Source organism: Narcine bancroftii, chromosome 6 (genome assembly GCF_036971445.1).
Source record: "Narcine bancroftii isolate sNarBan1 chromosome 6, sNarBan1.hap1, whole genome shotgun sequence".
Lineage (NCBI taxonomy): Eukaryota > Metazoa > Chordata > Chondrichthyes > Torpediniformes > Narcinidae > Narcine > Narcine bancroftii.
In genome coordinates, this window is record NC_091474.1 from 188,143,313 (window position 1) to 188,156,018 (window position 12,706).

Below are 12,706 nucleotides of genomic sequence, written 5' to 3' on the forward strand. Positions count from 1 at the left end.
GCTCCTAAATTCATAGGTACAAGATTACAAGCTCATATATCCATAGGTATAAGATCACAAGCACTTATGTTCATCAGTATAAGATTGCAAGCTCCTGGATTCATACCCGTAGCATAGGTAAAGCTCAGGCTTAAGGAATCTGTATACATTGGATGGGAAATGATGTGCTGCATTCCACCAGCCAGTGGACAGAACGCAGGAATATTACAATCTGCAGGGTGCCCGGGAGAAGATTCTGGGAGGGGTCTGTGGGCCTGAGCATTTACGGTATTCCTCCCTGATGGGTCCAAACCTAAATGTGACTTGGACAGCTTTGAAACAATCTCCCATTTAAACCCAGAGGGGTTTTGTCTTCCACCTTCCCTTTAAACCTAGGAGTCCTCTCAATTCAGGGGGCACTCCTCTCCGACATCCCTTTAAACAAATGGTGCCTCGTGGTCAGTGCAGCCATGAAGATGCCGAGCAAATGTGGTCTGGCATCATATCCCTCTAGGAGAGAACCAGCAAGCTGCAAGTGGAAATGGTCAGGATGGCCAAGGCAGGGGAAGAGAGCAAGAGAATCGAAGATAAAGGACAATGACTAAAAATTACTTGTGAATGAAGGGTGCAGGGAGAGAGGAGGTAGACCATGAAGGGAGGGGATACAGAGTAAGAGGTGCTCCAGCATGTGTTCAATGTGGGGAATGAAAATTGGAGCCAATAAAAAGAGCATACACATGGGTGTGTGTATACACACATACAAATAAATATAATATATACAAATGCATAAATATATACACACACATATATACTGTATATTTGTTTTGTCCATATGTGCATTCAGGAACGTGTGTGTGTGTGTGTGTGTGTGTGTGTGTGTGTGTGTGTGTGTGTGTGTGTGTGTGTGTGTGTGTGTGTGAGTGTGTGTGTGTAAACACCTTCATCCGTATAGCAAGACCTTACTCAGTAAAGTCTGGTTACAATGGCCACCCCATGTTAAAAGTTGCACAAGTAACTTCAATTCCTCAGAAATGGTAATAAGGTACCCTTGATTCTGATGGACTGTCAAAGAAGAGGAAGTGCACCAAGGAACTCATGTCTGAGAGATCAGGAACAGTAAACATACTACATAAATGTTGATAAGGATAGAGCAGTGGATGTTATCTATATGGACTTCAGTAAGATCTTCAATAAGGTTCTGCATGGAAGATTGGTTAGGAAGGTTTAGTCGTTAGGTATTAATTTTGAGATAGTCAAATGGATTCAACAGTGGCTGGAAGGGGGATGCCAGAGTGTTGTAGTGGATAACTGTTTGTCAGGCTGGAGGCCGATGACAAGTGGTGTGCCTCAGGGATCTGTATTGGGTTCATTGTTGTTTGTCAATATACATTAATGATCTGGATGATGGGGTAGTAAATTGGATTAGTAAATATGCAGATGATACTAAAATAGGTGGAATTGTGGATAATGATGGTTTTCAAAGACTGCAGAGGGATTTGGACTGACTAAAAGAGTGTTAGATGGAGTTTAATGCTGAGAAGTGTGAAGTGCTTCATTATGGTAGGAATAATCAAAACAGGACATGCATAGTAAATGGGAGGGCATTGAGGAATGCACTGGAGCAGAAAGATCTAGGAATAACGGTTCATTGTTTCCTGGAGGTAGAATGTCATGTGGATAAGGTAATGAAGAAGGCTTTTAGTATGCTGGCTTTTATAAATCAATGCATAGAATACAGGAGCTGGGAAGTGATGTTGAGACTGTTCAAGGCATTGGTGAGATCAAATTTAGAGTACTGTGTGCAGTTCTGGTCACCAAATTATAGGAAGGTTTATGAAAATGTTACCCGAGTTTCAGCATCTAGATTACAACGAAAGACTGAAAAAAAATAGGTCTTTATTCTTTGGGTGGGGGGTTTTATAGAGGTATTTAAGATTATGAGGGGGATAGATAGAGTTGATGTGGATAGACTTTTTCCTTTGAGGGTAGGAGAGATTGAAACAAGAGGTCATGAGTTAAGGGGCAAAAGTTTCAAAGTAACATGAGGGGGAACTTCTTTACTCAGGGAGTGGTGGCTGTGTGGAATGAGCTTCCGGGAAATGTAGTGGCGGCAGGGTCAATTTTATCATTTAAGGAAAAAATGGATATGTATATGGATGGGAGGGGAATGGATGGTTATGGGCATGGTGCAGGTAGGAGGGACCAGAGGAGAGTACTTAGTTCTGTGTGGACTAGAAGGGTCAAAATGGCCTGTTTCCATGCTGTAATTGTTATATGATACATAACCTTTTACTGCAGCAAAAGATGCAGTGAAATTCAAATAAAAATAGCTGAAATTACCTGATGAGTCACTTAATCATGTCATTAATGCTCAGATATAAATAAATTATAATTGATTAAAGTGAATAAAAATGAAGATTGTAATTCAGCCAATTGAGTTAATCTATCAAAAAGATAAAAATGCATTGTCCATGATTATGCCATCATATAGGCTCTTGCATTACTCAAATGTTTTCTTCTCTTTTATTGTTCTACATGGACACCCCCTGCCCCACTTACACATCAGTTGTTAGTTTCTTCATATCAGCAGACTGAGTTTCTCATGTGCCACCAGTTCCCCAATACAAGGCAAAATTCCTCTTTTCACCTCTTTTCACTGCACACACATATTTTTGGATGTGAATCAATGCCACGCGCCCCCCCCCCCCACCCTTCCCCCCATGAGTATAGAAACAAACTCTTGTCGAAAGATTGGTTGAATTTCTGTTCATCTCCTTGTTTAAAGCTTGGGACTCAAATGCATCTTGGATGCAAGCAGGACTATTTGATTCATTACCCAGGATTTGAAATGTCTCTTTATGTGCAGAACTCATGCATTATTAATTGTTCTTAATATGTTCTTAAAATTTTTAGTGCTTTAAGTAAAATAATGAGATGTAGACTGAGGACTTATGGGCCTCATAAACCAGACATATATTGGTTTTAAGAAACCTACTCAATAACCTTTGGATCACAGGGGAAGAACTTCAAATTATGAAATCCATTATAAATTCAGAGCTGTAAGGTAAATCTGAATAACTGGTATTGGAAATTTCTGGTGATTTGGTAGCAGAGTTGATAAGAGAACAAATGCAAAATCACAGTGTCATTTTGAGAGCAATTCTCAAAACAGCCTCCCACTCATGGATAAAAAAAAACAACAATGAAGACATGGTAAAGGCCTTTGTTGACTTAGAAAACATGTTGTACTGTGAATAAGGTAAATTACAGTCAGAGATTATTAAGAATTCACCAAATCAGCACAACTTTTTGATTATTCTGCTAACAAAGAGGTTCTGTAATTATGAAGCAGTTGTGTTTCCTCTGGATTGAATTTAAATACTTCAGTAACACCATATCTTTTTGACCCACTAGTATATGTTTGATGCCTTCGTTATCTTCTTCAGTAGTTCAGTGCTACACAAAGTTGCATTTTAAAGTTGGCTCAAACATAAACCTATATCAATATTCTGTGGCTCATCTGAAGACTGAACACCAATTTTTAAATTTGCAGGGGAGTGATATTAAAGGATACTTTTACAATGCACAAAAACATAGCTGATGTCATTATGGGCCTAAATCTAATTCTGGATTCATGAAAAAAATAGGACAAAATAGGTGCATATCTTAAGGGTGCACAAAATTTGAAATTACTGCTAGGTCTTTTTGTCCATTTAATTATTTTTACAGAATATTGATGTTGGAAAATGTAGAGATAAATTTATCACAATCTAAATTATTTTGTGCCTGCATTTCCATCATAAATCAGATATCTTAGATTTACCTCAACTTCCTAAAAATGACAAAATCAAATAGATTCCAGTCAGTCCAAAAATATAATGATATTTTGGCTGTTTTATTATTTAAGTGTATACATTTCTACATCCTACCATATACTCTTCCATCTTTTACATTTTTTCATCCAGAATTTGATTTAACAGCAATTTCAACATAACAGAGTTAGTGAAATTATGTCAAAAAAAGCCAGAAGAAAATATAGCATTTGCAAATGAAGCTTTGATTCAAAGGGTAATTTTTCAAGAGACTTTTAATGTCCCAACATAACGCCCACAGACACTCTCCTTGCTGCCTACCCATCCAAGCTCCAGATACCCCGACTGCAGATCCTCACCGTCCCAATGCCCCAACTGTGCAACTGTGGAAACTTGCCTCGGCAACCCAAACACCAGAGCTCCCAATGCCCTGGCCACAGACTCTTTCCCAGGCCCCTTGATTAACTATACAATATAAATTTACAGTGTAAATTTTTTAAAAATTTATTAAGCTCTTATGGTGACCTCGGATGCATCTGTGATCAGACCTTGCTCGATCAGGTGCAAGACAAGGTATGGCTATATTTATACTAGGTCTGGGACTGATGTGTGCTTTAATGGCTAAACCAGATAAGGACAAATACAGTGCCCTCCATAATGTTTAGGACAAAGACATTTTTTTTTGTTTATTTGCCCCTGTGCTGCACAGTTTTAAATTTGCAATCAAACAATTCACATGTGATTAAAGTGCACATTCCAGATTTTATTCAAGGTTATTTGTATACATTTTGGTTTAACCATGAAGAAATTACAACATTTTTTTATACATAGTCCTCTTATTTCATGGTACATAACATTTGGGACATAACAATGATATGTATATTAAAGTAGTTATGTCTAGTACATACTTTGTTGCACATCCCTTGCATGGACTGACTGCTTGAAGTCAGTGCTTGAAGTTAATAGAAATCACTTAGCATCTTCTCTGATGATGTTCTGCCAGGCCTCAAATCTTCAGTTCCTGCTTATTTCAGGGGGATTGTCCCCTTAAGTTTTCTCTTCAGCATGTGAAAGACATCCTGAATTAGATTTAGCTCGGGTGGCTGACTTGGCAATTCAATCATTTTCCAGTTTTTAGCTTTGAAAAACCGTTGTTGCTTTAGCAGCGTGTTTGGGATCACATCATGCTGTAGGGTGATGCACCATCCAATGAGTTTGGAGGTATTTGCTTAAACTTGAGCAAATAAAATGCTTCTATACACCTCAGAAATAATTTTCTTACTGCCACCAGTAGTTACATCATCAATGAAGTTAAGTGCATCAGTGCCTGTGGCAGCCATAGGTCCCATAAAACCCTCAACACTATGTTCCACAGATGAGGTGGTATGCTTTGGATCTTGGGCAGTTCCTTTACATCTCCACACTTTGCTCTTGCCATCACTCTGATACAGGTTAATCTTAGTCTCATTTGTCCACAAGACCTTTCTCCAGAATTCTGCAGGATCTTTTAAATACTTCTTGGCAAACTGTGATCTGGCCATCCTGTTTCTATGTTCTTTTCAAGAAGTAGAGGAGAATAAAATTTAAGGTCTGGATTAAGGTGAGAGGAAAGAATTAAAGGGGATCTGAGAAGCAAGTTTTTCACACAGAGGAAGGTGTGTATATGGAACAAGCTGCTGGAAGAAGCGGAGAGAAGAGTACAATTACTTTTCTTAAACAACATTTGGACAATTTCATTGACACAAAAAGTTTGAAGGGATATGGGCTGATGCCAGGCAAATAGAATTAGTTAAGTTTATTGTTATCTGATTCTACAAGAACAAACTGATGAAACCCTATTCTCTGGTCCTCGGTGCAAAACATGCAAAAACACAACCAGATATAACACACATGCAAACAAATAGTACATATGCAGGATAAACATTTCAATACAAATAAATAAATAATGTTTTGAACACATGAGAGCCTCAGATGGTTAGTGTGAGCAGTTCCTTTGGTCGTTCGGCATTCTCATTGACCATGGGAAGAAGCTGTTTCTCAGCTGGGTAGTGGTAGCTCTGATACTCCTGTATCACTTTTGCAACGGGAACCGCTGAAAGATTCTGTGGGCGGGGTGGAAGGGGTCCTCAATGATTTTGCACACCCTCTTCAGACAATAATCCCAGCAGACAACAATCCCTGAGACTTGCTCAGGGACCTTGGTCAGCGTGTATGACTCTCTGACATTAGTTAATATCAGATTTCTATGACGAACTAGTACTTTCATAGTCACCATTGTTGATACTAGATTTTTTAAAAATCTAGCTTTATTTCATTACTTGAATTTCATAACCCAATTAGTGTGGTGATGTTCACACAAACTCAAATCTTCAGATCAATAGTCCAGGTCTCCAGATACTAGTGTATTAACAATCACTGTGCTATTATTCCCCTGCAATGTGAAGTTGTTAATAGACTAGTATCTAGGAAGAAGCAATTATTTGATAATGTTGGCCCGAGCAGTTTAAGAAAACAGAGCTCTGAAATAAATGCAAACTTAAAATGCAACTCATCAATCTGACAAGTCTGCTGACCCTCTCTGAAACGACATCACGTGATACAAATGAGAGAAAACAAAGATGAAATACTGAATAGTCCCTGTGTTTATCGTTAGGAAAATGCTGCTACAATTTTAAATTTACTACTTAAATAGTTTTTATTTCCCCAATCACACTTAATCAATTTCATGTTGGATACCTGGAAAACAGTTACCCGGAGAAAATCAGCCAGTTGAAGAATCAGGCCAGCTAGTTGAAGGTATTTCTAAACATGCCTCTCAGTCATAATGGCATGGCCATGATCACCTATCATTCATAAGAATAATGCATTAAATCCATCAACACTAAAAACCCATTACTGTATTAACCTTGCACATTGTGGAACTCCACATAATGAGCTAATTGTGCAGTAGAAAGAATGTTTACAACTTCAACAGTCATTAAAATATTTGAAAGCATATGTCTGAAATCATATTGATCAGCCAGTTTGATTTTGTTTTAATACGACACTAAGGATTTCACTTTCAATTTCATTATTGCCTCAAAGCATACATACAATGTCAAGAATATGGGAATTTAATTAATTGAATCCTCAAAACAATTGGCAGGCATGGATTGAAAGAAAGCTCTATCAATCTTATTAAAAGCAAATATTTATTTTATCCTGCTTGAATTGTTTTCATTTTACAACATTCAGGACTTTTTTATATCATTGTCATTCATAGAAGATGAAACAGAAAAAGATCCTTTCAACATCTTTGGGAAAATATTATTAACACTATTTTTATGGAGCATTCCTCATGTGCAGAGAATCATAAGAGAATAGCCTGAAGAAGATGAATTTCTGTTGCAGGATACTGAAAGCACATCCACCTGGTTTCGGTGATAGAGAAGTAGGCAGGGCAAACCACTTCACAGATGATCCTGCTTATCAGAACTAAGTCGATGAACTTGATTTATATAATGTTACTGCGTTGGCAAGTACCGTGTGGTGAAGGTATATTGAAATTACAGTAAAAACACAGTAAATGCTAGAGGAACATTGCTGGTCTTGGTCAACATTGATAATTAGTGGAACCCTAGGGAATCCTTACTTTGTAAGTGCAAGCAGAAAAAAACAGAATCCAGTGCCTCTGTTTTGCTATGTACAGATAGGACCCAAAACAGAATCCAGTGCCTCTGTTTTGCTATGTACAGACAAGATCCAAAACAGAATCCAGTGTTTCTGATTTGCTGTGTACGGATGGGAACCAAAACATAGTCCAGTGCCTCCGAATCGCTGTATCTGGCCGGGACCTGAAAGGGAAAGAAAAGGAGTAGGAGAGGAAGTGTCTGGCCCGGGATCATCACCCTAGTGGGCTTAGCTCACCTTTCGCCAACCCTGCCAAGTTGACTGGTGAGTTGCGCCATAACCTGCAATGTGTGGAGGAGGCGGCGGTGTTCCTGCGGTGTTCCATCAGGGAGATCAAAGACTACAACTGGCAGCTGACCAACAAGCTGAAAGTGCTAAAGAGAAGGCCTGGCCACCTGAAAGGCAGCTGGGTAGCGAAGGAAGCCGGCACTGGCTCGCTACAGGAGGAGCTGAAGGCAACGCAGCTGCAGGTCGATGAGCTGAGCGGCAAGGTGATTAAACTGCAGTACGAGAGGTGCATGCTCATCTCCAACATGCAGCACTGCACCTGGGCTTGTGTATGTGGCCAGCCCGCATGACAGTGACACTGACAGCAATGCAGGCAAGAAGGAGAGTTACAGCGAGGGCAGGTAGTTCTACACAGAGTCCCTGGATAGTATCAAGCTGGAGGCCAAGCACCAAGGTTGCACAATCCAGTGGCTCATCACCACACCGATAGCTTCATCTATGACACCAAGCTGCTGGTGGCCAGCATCAGGCACGACTGGGCCACCGGTGAGGATGGGGAGCCCAAGCTGCTGGACACTCCACTCCACTCCACTCTTTGAAGAGAAGAAGCCAAGAGCTGTACAAAGATAAGAATGCTACAATTTATGGTCTTTATGTCACCCTCTCCCTCTACCCGTCCAGTGCTGCCACAACCACTCCCCCATCCAGCATTGCTGCAAACCCACCTGGGTCCAGAGTCCCTTCCAGTTAAAGCATGTCTTTGTTTTACATGAATCAGAAACAGCACAATTACTTAAAAGTACCACCATTACGATTATTCTATTATCCGAAAAATACTAAGTTCCAAAAAGTGCCTGGTCCCAAGGACTTTGGATAAAAGATTAATCATTTGTATTACTGACTTGAGCTTAAACCGCTGCCAACACATGGGCCTTACTCATATGAAATTAATGTAGACTATTTGGAAATGCCTTCTAAACAAATTATTTGTTCTCTCAAATTTAGCCAGGCATTTTTTGGAGGAAGTACAAGGCAAAGGATTTTTTCCATCCACACGACCAGTTAGCAAATGTCACAAAGCTCTTCATTGAAACATTAGTGAAAAACATTTGAGACTAAGCCAAGTGGGAGATATGAAGACAGATAACCAAAACGTCAAGGAGAAAAGTTTTAAGGGGAATCTTAGTCAAGAAGTCAGACAGCACGCCCTTTAACATTAATGGCATTTTAATTTTCTCCACATTCCTCTCTACTCCCCTATATTCCACCATTCACGTACACAGAGGCATAATTTTGCAGTGACCAATAAACTCAACAATTTGCTTCTCTGGGATGTGGAAGCAAACCTGAGATCCTGGGGAACCCCATATGGTCACAGGGAGAACATGCAAACTGCATATGGTCAGCACACAAGGTCAGGATTGAACAGACTGGGTTGATAAATGTTTTTCAAAGCTCTTTGTTAATATATCTAAGGTTCCTGTTAATGTTACATAATAATATATTAAACATGTAATATTCACAAAATACTTCAACTTTTATCTGCCAAAAGCCAAACAAAGAGTCAGCATGAGCATTGCCCGGTGCCCCTAACAATACAAGAAAGTGAAGCAAAGGAGAATCCTTTCAGAGACACTGAGTGTCTGTGGATTCACCCTCAGCACTCCTGCAGGCTCTACAAGTGCTTGAGGCCTTTCAGAGGCCCTTCTTGCCCTCAGAACCCTCTCAAATCCAGTCTGATACCTGGTTCCCATGAGGCAGTCTCCAGCAGCCTGGGTTCTTCAGCTGTGGTCACTGACATGTAGGGTCATCTCTTATGCTTTGCCTTCTCAATAGGTGACGTTCTCCCCGATTTTGGTTCCCTGCTCCCCCCAGAGTTTGTAACTCCTCTTGGTACGCTGCCCAGCATAGGTGCCAACATTTTAGGCTTAGACCTCTGTGGTTGCATGATTAAAAAAAAAAGTTGCCTCCTCCTTTAACAGGCTGTTTAAAGCTTATACGGAGCCATCAGCGTCAGGATCAAGTGAAATGATCCTGCAGAGCAGCAATGTGACTCCAGTCCCTGCTCTCCCGGGTCTGCACTGTTATGTTTCTTTCATTGTAATAAAAGAAACTTGGGTCCTTTTGCATTAATTATATTTTATTAACAACTAACAACCTCATGGAACATCTATTTTTGCATCTGATCCGAGGTGGAATATTTGTCTCCAACATGCTCTAGTAGTCAGGAGGATCACAAACTCCCATTCACCACATCTCCTTTCCTTAAAATATTCAACTAGTTACATTACACAGTAATGCTGTATTCATTTCAATTTAAAGTCCAACACAAACACAAACATCAGCAGCACAAACCTGTGCAGCTCTTTTTCTATTAGAGACTCAGCCTGTTGGGTGCTTTGATAACACTTGTGGATCTTCATGACACAGGTGCTTGAGTCGGCTCCACTGCTCCACTACTGTCTAGCACTGGTGGTATTTCCTCTGTTGCTGTGCAGGCAGGATCTTCAGCATTTGTCTGTTCTTGTAGTGTATCTTGCATTTTCAGCAGGCTCTTTCAATTCCTTCTCAGTATTTGACCATCTTCTGACAGTGTAGGATCTGGATTTACTTCCTCTAAAACAGTGGCCTTTTTGTCCCAGGTGTTGGAATCTCAGGGTTTCACTCTGTCTCGTTGTGCCAGTGGCCCCAAGCTTCTTGCTGACTTGTCATAGTTTCCTTTTTGCCTCCTTTGCAGATGCTTTTATTTCAGTTTAACATTGTTGTTTGGATCTGCAGAGTAGGGAAGTATGATGCATTGTCTACATCCCATCAGGAGCTAGATATGGATCTGAGCCATTGACGTGCTTTTTTGAGCAGCCATTTAACTACCCTGAAGAAAATTTTAACTATGTGAACTTCTTTCTCTGCCTTACCATTTGATTAGGGATGCAGAGGACTTGAAGTCACATGTCAAAAATCATTCTCTTCTGCAAAGTTACAACTGTAGCATGGTCCATTGTCACTGTAGATGATTTGAGGAATTCCATGTCTTGTAAAGATTGATTTCATATATTTGATCACACAAGCAGCAGACACATTGGGAAACAACGTAATCTTGGGATAGTCCGATAGGTAGTCAATAACCAACAGGCAATTATTTCCATCCAGGTGGAACAGATCAGTCCCAACTTTCTGCCATGGCTCCTCTGGTAAGTCAGTTATGATCAGGGGTCCCTTTGCTGCTTTGCGTGATGTTTCAGACTGGTCTCACAGCTTGAGACCATCCTGTCAATGTCAGCATTTATCCCTGGCCAATGAGCAGCAGTTCTGGCCCTCCTCTTGCATTTTTCCATTCCAAGGTGCCCCTCATGCAGCCTTTTCAGTATCTCTTGTCACAGTGATTGAGGAATGATAATTCTGCTCTGTCTGAGTAGAAGCCCACTGACAACACTCAGCTCAGCTCTGATGTTGTAGTATTGCTGACATTCATCTCTAGACCAATCTTCATTCAGATCTTGATGACCTTCTGTAGAACCATGTCCTTTTCTGTTTCAGCTGTGATCTGCTTGGATTTCATGTCAGATACAGGAAGAGATTCAGTGATCAGGTTCATATGGAGATTCACATCTGTCTCTGTGGAACTCTCATTGTGTGCATCACTCTGTGTCATTGTCCTGGACAATGCATTGGCCAGCACAATAAGTTTCCCTAGCATGTGCACCAATTCAAAATCTTAAGGTTTTAGCTTCATCATCAGTCTTTTGATTTGTGGTGGCATCCCACTGAGGTTTTTTTTTGATTATGGCTATTAATGGCTTGTGACCTGCCTCTGCATGAATGTTTGTAGACCATACATATAACTGTGGAATTTCTCAAGTCCATAGAACAGACCTAGACACTCTTTCTCTATCTGTGCATATCGACATTCAGATGTGGTCATTGTCCTTGATGTGTATGTTACTCGCCTCCAATCTTCTCCCACAACCTGAAGTAGGATGACACCTAGTCTATCTTTTGAAGCATCCATAGATATTTTCATCCTTCTGTATGGGTCAAAGAATGACAAAAGCACTGGTTCTGTAGTTAGAATGGTCTTCAGTCGTCCCTATTCTTCCTTGTGGTTGGCTGTCCACTTGAATTCACACTTGTCCATTAAGAACTTCCTTAGGTACATTGTTTTCGAAGACAGGTTTGGTATGAATTTACTAATGAAATTGATAATTCCCAATATGCACTTTTTTGTCTGTGGGTCTGGGCATCTCCAGAATTGCTGTCAACTTGCTTGTTTTTTTTTAAATATTTTCTTTTAGTTTTCACAGACTTACAAAATCCAATAAATAAAGTCACCCATGCACATGTGCATACCAAAAGCTTCCAACCCACCTCAATGAATACATTCCAAAAACTTATCTCGATCCCATTCATCATGAGGCACATGACCCCCATCGAAACTGTGATGAAAAGAAATCACAATGGCCATGCCATTAAAATAAACACTAAGATGAAAAAAGTATGTTGTCTGCCCCAAGTCCTATTTCCTTATTTACATCTCTGGCATTACTGGGATAATTTTAAAACTTATCCCAATTTAAAAGTGAAGAAAATCAATCTATCTTACTGTAAGTAAGGTTGCCATACTCTAACAAATGTGCCATGTTTCCTCTGTAGGTTATATGTAATTTTCTCCAGGGCAATGCAAGTCTGTATTTCCATATTCCGTCGTGTGGTATTTAGCTGGGAGTTGGACTTCCATGAAACCGCTATATACATCCTGACTACTGCCAAAGTGACCTTCAGAAACAAAATGTGGAATTTAGTCAGTATGAACTGCAATATCCCCAAAAGGAACAGCTCCAGATACTGTGGGAAATCCACTCGTAATTTTTTTTTAAGAATATCCGCTAGGTTTTCACAAAAAGGTTTCACCTTTGAGCTGCCCTTGTCTGGCTCCACACCTGCCTCTGACAGCTCATCTCCAGAAAGGTGATTTCCCTCACATCAAACTGGCATTTTGCTCTGTTTATCTTCAATACATT